General features: G+C 42.0%; 1 protein-coding gene and 1 long non-coding RNA gene across 4 annotated transcripts in view; one reads left to right on the forward strand and one right to left on the reverse strand.

The window, feature by feature from the left end:
- Positions 1–9,978, reverse strand: part of LOC127637940 (uncharacterized) — a 73,100-nt gene extending 63,122 nt beyond the window's left edge. The window contains exon 1 of the long non-coding RNA XR_007969820.1: positions 9,926–9,978. This is a non-coding gene — a long non-coding RNA (uncharacterized LOC127637940). The remainder of the gene's footprint in view (positions 1–9,925) is intronic.
- LOC127637921 (protein inscuteable homolog) overlaps positions 1–10,390 on the forward strand; it is a 296,421-nt gene that overhangs the window by 236,666 nt on the left and 49,365 nt on the right. The window lies entirely within an intron of this gene.

Raw genomic sequence — 10,390 nt, forward strand, 5'->3', positions numbered from 1 at the left:
AATAATTTATCGTCATTTGTATCGTTATCGCAATAAATCCCTGAAATTATCAGTGATAAATTTTTTTGGCCATATCGCCCATCCCTATTTGGGACAGGGCCTATGACCGTGAACCACAATAGTCACATCTATGAGGTAATTCAAATGTAGAATAATTTTTTGATGTCATAGGTCAATATCTTTTGCAGCACTTAAATGTGTTAATCCAGAAGGCCAGTATTTATCTGGAGGTCTTTGTACAGGTTTATTAATGTAATTATAATTTACGCTTATGTGTTCCTATGATATGCAATGGAAGTACATTTTTATGTTTAACATGGGTGTATTCACAATACATAGCATACAATATAATATTTTAAGATTATTTATCATTATGTTAAGTACATCATTAAAGTTAAGATAGTAAATGTATTTATATATTTTGTAGTAGCTAATATAACAAGCAAGTACACTGCGGGAATTATGAATTATACCAATGGAGTATGGATTGCTTTTATGCTGCCTTTATGTGCTTTCTGGAGCTTCAGAGATTAATTTGCAATGTGTTCCACATTCAAACCAAAATATCTGACTGTCTGTTGGTCGGAGCTAATGACTGTAAATTAGAAAGTTGTTCGGCTTGACGAGAACAATATACACGCCGAGTTTTGTAACTGTAGATAGAACTAAGTTATAACACACTTCATGTGTCCTTTTTAGTCATAAATTAATTTCCTCGCCACGGCCAAAACGTTAGAGATATCAAAAATCCGTCGGCAATGTAGCATCCTCAATGTCTTGACTTCATGCTGACCGAGTTTGGTGGCGATTGGATTAATTCTCTAGGAGGAATATATATAATTCCAGAGCATGTGTTTCCAAACAACCCATAATATCCGACTTCCTGTTGGGCTGGCGTAAAATTTAGAGCACGAAAGTTGTTCGGCCCGATGAGATATAGAAGTGTACCGAGTTTCATATTATTACATGCAAGCATGTTTGATATATGGACCAAGATTTCAGACCCCATTCAAGGGGGCGCTGTCGAGCCCCCCTGCCACCCGGGTACCAGCTTCAGCCCGGCCCCGATGGCCGCGGGTTCTGACCTGTGTGCAAAGTTTCAAGAGTTTTTGAGTACGTTAAGGGTCCCAAAAGTCCCAGAAACCTTGAAAAACAATATCTTAATGCAAATCTTACCCAACAGAGAAATCCCTCTCCCTCCCCTCCCCTCCCTCCCCTCCCCACACACACACACACACACACAGAATCGCAGGTCTGTCTGTCAGAGAGAGAAAAATTCAGAGAAATCCACATTCAAACCACAATATCTGACTTTCTGTTGGTCGGAGCTAATGACTGTAAATTAGAAAGTTGTTCAGCTTGACGAGAACAATATACACGCCGAGTTTTGTAACTGTAGATAGAACTAACTAAGTTATAACACACTTCATGTGTCCTTTTTTAGTCCTAAATCAATTTCCTCGCCACGGCCAAACCGTTCGAGATATCAAAAATCCGTCCGGAATGTAGCATCCTCAATGTCTTGACTTCATGCCGACCGAGTTTGGTGGCAATTGGATTCATTCTCTAGGAGAAATATATATAATTCCAGAGCATGTGTTTCCAAACAACCCATAATATCCGACTTCCTGTTGGGCTGGCGTAAAACTTAGAGCACGAAAGTTGTTCGGCCCGATGAGATATAGAAGTGTACCGAGTTTCATATTATTACATGCAAGCATGTTTGATATATGGACCAAGATTTCAGACCCCATTCAAGGGGGCGCTGTCGAGCCCCCCTGCCACCCGGGTACCAGCTTCAGCCCGGCCCCGATGGCCGCGGGTTCTGACCTGTGTGCAAAGTTTCAAGAGTTTTTGAGTACGTTAAGGGTCCCAAAAGTCCCAGAAACCTTGAAAAACAATATCTTAATGCAAATCTTACCCAACAGAGAAATCCCCTCTCCCTCCCCTCCCCTCCCTCCCCTCCCCTCCCCACACACACACACACACACACACACACAGAATCGCAGGTCTGTCTGTCAGAGAGAGAAAAATTCAGAGAAATCCACATTCAAACCACAATATCTGACTTTCTGTTGGTCGGAGCTAATGACTGTAAATTAGAAAGTTGTTCAGCTTGACGAGAACAATATACACGCCGAGTTTTGTAACTGTAGATAGAACTAACTAAGTTATAACACACTTCATGTGTCCTTTTTTAGTCCTAAATCAATTTCCTCGCCACGGCCAAACCGTTCGAGATATCAAAAATCCGTCCGGAATGTAGCATCCTCAATGTCTTGACTTCATGCCGACCGAGTTTGGTGGCAATTGGATTCATTCTCTAGGAGAAATATATATAATTCCAGAGCATGTGTTTCCAAACAACCCATAATAGCCGACTTCCTGTTGGGCTGGCGTAAAACTTAGAGCACGAAAGTTGTTCGGCCCGATGAGATCTACAAGTGTACAGAGTTTCATATTATTACATGCAAGCGTGTTTGATATACGGACAAGTGTTCGAATCCCATTCCAGGGGGCGCTGTCGAGCCCCCCTGCCACGCCCGGGTACCATCTTCGGCCCAGCCCTGATGGCCGCGGGTTCCGACCCGTGTGCAAAGTTTCAAGAGTTTTCGAGCACGTTAAGGGCCCCAAAACCTTGAAAACAAAAATAAAAGCATTTCACTCATCAGCAAAATCAGCCCCCTCCCCCAGACACAGAGAGACGTAGGGTCAGTGAGAGAGGCAGAGAAAATTCTCCAAAACATCCACATTCAAACCAAAATATCTGACTTTCTGTTGGTCTGAGCTAATGACTGTAAATTAGAAAGTTGTCCGGCTCGATGAGAACAATATAATTACTGAGTTTTGTGACTGTGGGTCAAAGTATAAAACCAACCCCCTCACTTTTGTCAAAAGGTGGCGCTACTGAGCCCCTGCACCACGCCCGTTTCTGAAACTTTGCACATGTCTACTGGCTAATAAATGTGATGTGTCTGTCGAGTTTCATGCAATTTCAAGTATGCTAAGAGTCTCAAAAGCATCAAAAAAGAATATTCGAGTTTGAAGCATTGCCGCGGCAACAGTATCTAAGATATCAATAATCCTTTCACATGTCTACATCTGCCGTGTGTTTACATTATACACCTAAAGTTTTAAGTAAATCGGGTAAAAATAAGAGGGTGATTTCAAAGCATTTTGAAAGTGACACACTTCCTTCTGCCAGTTGGTGGCGCTATAACTTTGACTCACAATAGTCACATCCATGCGATCGGCCTCTTACAGCGAACACACTGCTGAAGTTTCATCGAGATCAATTAATGTATGCAGAAGTTATAACACACTTCCTGTTTCTCTTTTCACGCCATCATTTCGTTTCCTCGCCACGGCCAAACCGTTCGAGATATCAAAAATCCGCCGGCAATTTTTCATCCTCAATGTCTTGACTTCATGCTGACCGAGTTTCGTGGCGATTGGTGGAATTCTCTAGGAGGAGTATTTCAAATTCCATTGCATGCGTTTTCCAAACAACCCTAAATAGACGATTTCCTGTTGGGCTGAGGTAAAAAGTAAAAGTATGAAGGATATATGAAACGATGAGATCTATATGTGTACCGAGTTTCATATTATTACATGCAAGCGTGTTTGAGTTATAGACCAAGTTTTCGGACCCTGTTCCAGGGGGCGCTGTCGAGCCCCCCTGCCACGCCCGGGTACCAGCTTCAGCCCGGCCCTAATGGCCGCGGGTTCTGACCCGTGTGCAAAGTTTCAAGAGTTTTTGAGCACGTTAAGAGCCCCAAAAGTGCCCCAATAGTCGTAAAAAAAAATAATAATAATAAATATAGCTGCGAGCAGCGATGGCGGGCCCAAGCCGGTGGCACCGCCACCCCGTGCCTTTAGGGTCGCTGTGCACGATGGGCAATAACGTAACCTCGCTTTGACCGTCGAGAAGACGTGTGCTGTAGAGCTCGCATCAGCGTGGGCTCTGCAAAAGTTCGCATGGAGGGCACATATCAACCACAAAGTATGCGTGAGCACCCTTCCGATACCTAAAATGAAAAATGAGACACCCTACGGTCTCATGGAGTTAATGGACACACGAAATAAGTACACAAGACTGAAAATTCATATGAAGTGTGCCATTTGAGACAGGGACAGTGCCTAGGACCGTGAACCACAATAGTCACATCTATGAGGTAATTCAAATGTAGAATAATTTTTGATGTCATAGGTCAATATCTTTTGCAGCACTTAAACGTGTTAATCCAGAAGGCCAGTATTTATCCGGAGGTCTCTGTTCAGGTTTATTAATGTAATTATAATTTACGCACTGCTGAAGTTTCATCGAGATCAGTTAATGTATGCAGAAGTTATAACACACTTCCTTGCTTTTATGCTGCCTTTATGTGCTTTTTGGAGCTTCAAAGTTCATTTGCAATGTGTTCCACATTCAAACCAAAATATCTGACTTTCTGTTGGTCTGTTTGTTCACTTGAGACATAAGAGGGTGATTTAAAAGCATTTTGAAAGTGACACACTCCCTTCTGCCAGTTGGTGGCGCTATAAGTTTGTCTCACAATAGTCACATCCATGTGACACACTGCTGAAGTTTCATCGAGATCAGTTAATGTATGCAGAAGTTATAACACACTTCCTTGCTTTTATGTTACTTTTGATGTGCTTTTTGGAGCTTCAAAGTTAATTTGAAATGTGTTCCACATTCAAACCAAAATATCTGATTTTCTGTTGGTCTGTTTGTTCACTTGAGACATAAGAGGGTGATTTCAAAGCATTTTGAAAGTGACACACTTTCTTCTGCCAGTTGGTGGCGCTATAACTTTGACTCACAGTAGTCACATCCATGCGACCGTCCTCTTCCCGCAAACACACTGCTGAAGTTTCATCGAGATCAGTTAATGTATGCAGAAGTTATAACACACTCCCTTCTTTTATGTTACTTTTGATGTGCTTTTGGAGCTTCAAAGTTAATTTGAAATGTGTTCCACATTCAAACCAAAATATCTGACTTTCTGTTGGTCTGAGCTAATGACTGTAAATTAGAAAGTTGTTCGGCCCGACGAGATCTAGAAGTGTTCCGAGTTTCATATTATTACATGCAAGCATGTTTGATATATGGACAAGTGTTTGAATCCCATTCCAGGTGTCGCTGTCGAGCCCCCTGCCACGCCCGGGTACCAGATTCAGCCCGGCCCTGATGGCCGCGGGTTCTGGCCTGTGTGCAAAGTTTCAAGAGTTTTCGAGCATGTTAAGGGCCCCAAAAGTCCCAGAAACCTTGAAAAACAATCAAACAATCAAAAAGCAAATCTAAACCCAACAGAGAACCCCCCCCCTCCCCTCCCCACACACACACACACACAAAAAAATTTGGCAGGCCCATTCTGTCTGTCAGACAGAGAGACACTGAGAGAAAAAACACAGAAAGGGAGGAGGATTGGTCACTCAGAAAGAGAAAAATTTTAAGAAATCCACATTCAAACCACAATATCTGACTTTCTGTTGGTCGGAGCTAATGACTGTAAATTAGAAAGTTGTTCGGCTCGACGAGAACAATATACACGCCGAGTTTTGTAACTGTAGATAGAACTAACTAAGTTATAACACACTTCATGTGTCCTTTTTAGTCATAAATCAATTTCCTCGCCACGGCCAAACCGTTCGAGATATCAAAAATCCGTCCGGAATGTAGCATCCTCAATGTCTTGACTTCATGCCGACCGAGTTTGGTGGCGATTGGATTCATTCTCTAGGAGGAAAATATATAATTCCAGAGCACGTGTTTCCAAACAACCCATAATAGCCGACTTCCTGTTGGGCTGGCGTAAAACTTAGAGCACGAAAGTTGTTCGGCCCGACGAGACCTACAAGTGTACCGAGTTTCATATCATTACATGCAAGCATGTTTGATATATGGACAAGTGTTCGAATCCCATTCCAGGGGCGCTGTCGAGCCCCCTGCCACGCTCGGGTACCATCTTCGGTCCGACCCTGATGGCCGCGGGTTCCGACCCGTGTGCAAAGTTTCAAGAGTTTTCGAGCACGTTAAGGGCCCCAAAACCTTGAAAAACAAAAATAAAAGCATTTTCACTCCTCAGCAAAATCAGCACCCTCCCCCAGACACAGAGAGACGTAGGGTCAGTGAGAGAGGAGAGAAAATTCTCCAAAACATCCACATTCAAACCACAATATCTGACTTTCTGTTGGTCTGAGCTAATGACTGTAAATTAGAAAGTTGTCCGGCTCGATGAGAACAATATAATTCCTGAGTTTTGTGACTGTGGGTCAAAGTGTAAAGCAACCCCCACTTTTGTCAAAAGGTGGCGCTACTGAGCCCCTGCACCACGCCCGTTTCTGAAACTTTGCACATGTGTACTGGCTAATAAATGTGATGTGTCTGTCGAGTTTCATGCAATTTCAAGTATGCTAAGAGTCTCAAAAGCATCAAAAAAGAATATTCGAGTTTGAAGCGTTGCCGCGGCGACAGTATCGAAGATATCAATAATCCTTTCACATGTCTACATCTGCCGTGTGTTTACATTATACACCTAAAGTTTTAAGTAAATCGGGTAAAAATAAGTGGGTGATTTCAAAGCATTTTGAAAGTGACACACTTCCTTCTGCCAGTTGGTGGCGCTATAACTTTGACTGACAATAGTCACATCCATGCGATCGGCTTCTTCCAGCGATCACGCTGCTGCGGTTTCATGGAGATCAATTAATGTATGCAGAAGTTATAACACACTTCCTGTTTCTCTTTTCGCGCCATCATTTCGTTTCCTCGCCACGGCCAAACCGTTAGAGATATCAAAAATCTGCCGGCAATTTTTCATGCTCAATGTCTTGACATCATGCTGACCGAGTTTGGTGGCGATTGGTGGAATTCTCTGGGAGGAGTATTCCAAATTCCATTGCGTGCGTTTTTCAAACAACCCTAAATAGACGGTTTCCTGTTGGTCTGGGGTAAAAAGTAAAAGTATGAAGGATATATGAAACGATGAGATCTATACGTGCACCGAGTTTCATATTATTACATGCAAGCGTGTTTGAGTTATAGACCAAGTTTTCGGACCCTGTTCCAGGGGCGCTGTCGAGCCCCTGCCACGCCCGGGTACCAGCTTCAGCCCGGCCCTGACAGCCGCGGGTTCTGACCCGTGTGCAAAGTTTCAAGAGTTTTTGAGCACGTTAAGAGCCCCAAAAGTGCCCCAATAGTCGTAAAAAAATAATAATAATAATAATAATAATCTAACGAAACAATAGGTCCTCGACTTTGTGCTTGGGCCCTAATTAAAGCTGCGAGCAGCGATGACGGGCCCAAGCCGGTGGCACCGCCACCCCGTGCCTTTAGGGTTGCTGTGCACGATGGGCAATAACGTAACCTCGCTTTGACTGTCGAAGAAGATGTGTGCTGTAGAGCTCCAACGAACATTCGCAACGACAGCTCTCGACCTAGTTAGAAGCATTTCTTGTTTGCATGACATGTGGACTTAATAAATCCTTATCTTGAGCCAAATAAACAAGCTGACATTCAGTACAACCTGTGTCTTTTGTTTAGAACACATACAAATGTTATTTATGTACCGTTTTTAGTGCGGTACATAAATAAATAAAGCACCGTTTTTGAAGACTGCGCATGTGCGAACGTGCTCTACTATGTAAGAACGAGCCGATTATTGAATCTGGAAATGGGTGGGGCCTGTAACACCTTTAGGAACCAAACGTGCAACACTCATAAATACCGGTTGTAAATCACATTCCCTCACTCGTCTTTGAGATGGCTTCACGTGTTTGGATCGTCGGCAGTTCCATCATCCGCACACTGCATACTCGCTTCTGTGAGCAGCGCCTGGACGGAAACCTCGGTCTTCAGTGTGAGATCACCTGGGACGGCAGAGGAGGCAGACTCTGGGAGCAGCTGTTTCCAGCTCTGCGCTCTCTCAGGGCCAAAGCTACAGCTCCAGATATTCTCATTATTCACCTGGGAGGGAACAGTTTGTGTCGGGTGGGCCGCAACCGCCTCGATTTTCTTCGGGAAATAAAGAGTGACCTGACCGAAGTCTTACAAATGTTTCCCAGAACCAGGCTGGTGTTTTCTGGCATTTTACCCCGTCTAAATTGGAGAGGACAGACTGGCAGGACTGGCTATGGCATTGAACGAAGCCGGCGGTGGATCAACGGCGCCATGTCTGGCTTCTTGGCAGAGAGGCAGATGCGCTGCATTCACCACAGAAACATCGGCTTGTTCCATCTGTGCAGAGACGGAGTCCACCTGAGACCAGAGGGAAACCAGCTTCTGCCGAGCAACCTCCGAGAAGCTCTGCAGGTGGAACTCAGAAGATGAAGCAACAAATGTCCTTTTAAGGGCAGCAACAATGGCTCTTTTAAGAGCCACATTCACTCATTCAAATAAAAAGCATTTTCCAAGTGTGTGAAATTCGTTGTTCCTCACCTTACTTGATGTCAGGTTTCAGATGACTTGTTTTTAAATAAAAATGTCGATTCCTCTTATCCATTCCTTTGTAAGCATTTCAATATAACTTTCAAACCATTTAAGAATCGTGCGCTGTTTTCTGTGCTGACCACAATCCAAAACGTGCCATAAAGCAGCGGTTCTCAAACTTTTTTGTTTTGGTTTATTTATATAAAGACACAGAGAATATTACTTGCCTTACCTGATTAGAATTATAAAAAAAATAACTAGGGAATCACTAAAACGAGAGAATTATTCTTATTTGATGATACTCTCAAAACATTCCACAACAAATCCTTGAAATTGAATGATATTCAGAACAGAACACGAATAAAAAAACGCTCTCTTTACAATCAAAATGTTTTTACATTTGCGATGTATTTGGATGCTAAACTATTCTTTATTATAGGCTTTGTACTTTACTCACGCTCCAATACCGACGTAGAAAATCATCCGCTTTACATGCGCAAAAATATGCTTGGAAACATCACAGTGGAGCGGTGCTTACTGTGAATGATACGAATTGTACTACTGACTATTTAAACTAGGGCTGGGCGATATGGCAAAATATATTATCACGATATTTTTTTCCATATTGATCGATATCGATATTTGTTACGATATATAATTTAATAATGCTGCCCGTTTGAAAAGTATACTGATAATGATGCCTGAAGAAACCAGAAGGTTCAATAGTTGAACTATATAGTTTATTAACATAAATAAATAACAATGCAAACATTTAACTGTGCAAACATGGATTGGTTGAGAATATATTTTGTTATAAAAGAATATTGATAAACTTTAAATCTAAATGTTAACATTTTACTTTTAGCAAACATGCTTTATCTGCCTTGACAAAACAATGCAAGTTAGCTTGCCTTGTAACTGATTATAAAATATCAAACTAAAAGCTGTGACTACAGTACTATCACATCAAATTTCTTTGGCAGGGCAGCAAACATTTCAAAATGTTTGCAGAGGTACAACCAAGACAACAAATGTAAACAAGTGAACCACAAAGTCCCTGGCAGATTTAAGTACTTAACTGTCAGATAAATAAAATATTAATTGTGTACTGGTTTTAAATATCTCAAATGTTTTAGAGGTAGCAATCTGAGTAAAAAGTGCAAAATGTAAACATTGTAAACCAGTCACTATGCTACACCTTTTAGGTAGTGCTCGTCATATGTAACCCAAATTACCCTATTATAGGTTTTTTACCAGAAAGACTAGTCTGCAAAACTTTTGGACGGAGTAACATTAACATGGGCCCGCATTTTCATACTCTCGGTGTGGTCGCTGGGATGGTACCTTTTCAGGTGACCGAAAAGGTTTTATCTGTTGTGTTTCCAGTCTTGGTTATCACCGACCGACGGCATATTTCGCAGACCGTCTTTATTTGCGCGTCGTCGCTTTTCAGATATCCAAACCACTTCCATATAATTGACGTCTTGTTACCTTTTTTGTCAACAATTTCCTCGGCTTTGGAAGATAGTTCGAGTTCGTCGTTTCCACTCATTTTTTCTTTACACTCACTTTCTTCACTGCCGGTAGCTCAAACAGTGCTCTGCTAGCAAATGGGCGTGTACTTAGACGCACAAGCCAAAATCTGCGTTCTGACTGGCTGTTGTCCGTTTATTTCTGCTTTGTAATAGGCTGTTAGGTCTATCCATATCGAGTAAACATGTCAAAAGTTTATCATCGTAGTCTAAATAAATATTATCGCGATGCCATATCGAGATCGTTTTATCGCCCAGCCCTAATTTAAACAGAGTAATTTTTATATGTTAGGTTTACTATTTTATTATTATATTTTATTGCGGATATAATGAACAGGCTGCGATGTCAAGATTGCAATGATGGAGTGTGTGTGTGTGTGTGTGTATTTGTAACCTTAAGTAATCATGGTTTATTTATTCATTT

The sequence above is a fragment of the Xyrauchen texanus genome, chromosome 46, assembly GCF_025860055.1.
Source record: "Xyrauchen texanus isolate HMW12.3.18 chromosome 46, RBS_HiC_50CHRs, whole genome shotgun sequence".
NCBI classification, from domain to species: Eukaryota; Metazoa; Chordata; class Actinopteri; order Cypriniformes; family Catostomidae; genus Xyrauchen; species Xyrauchen texanus.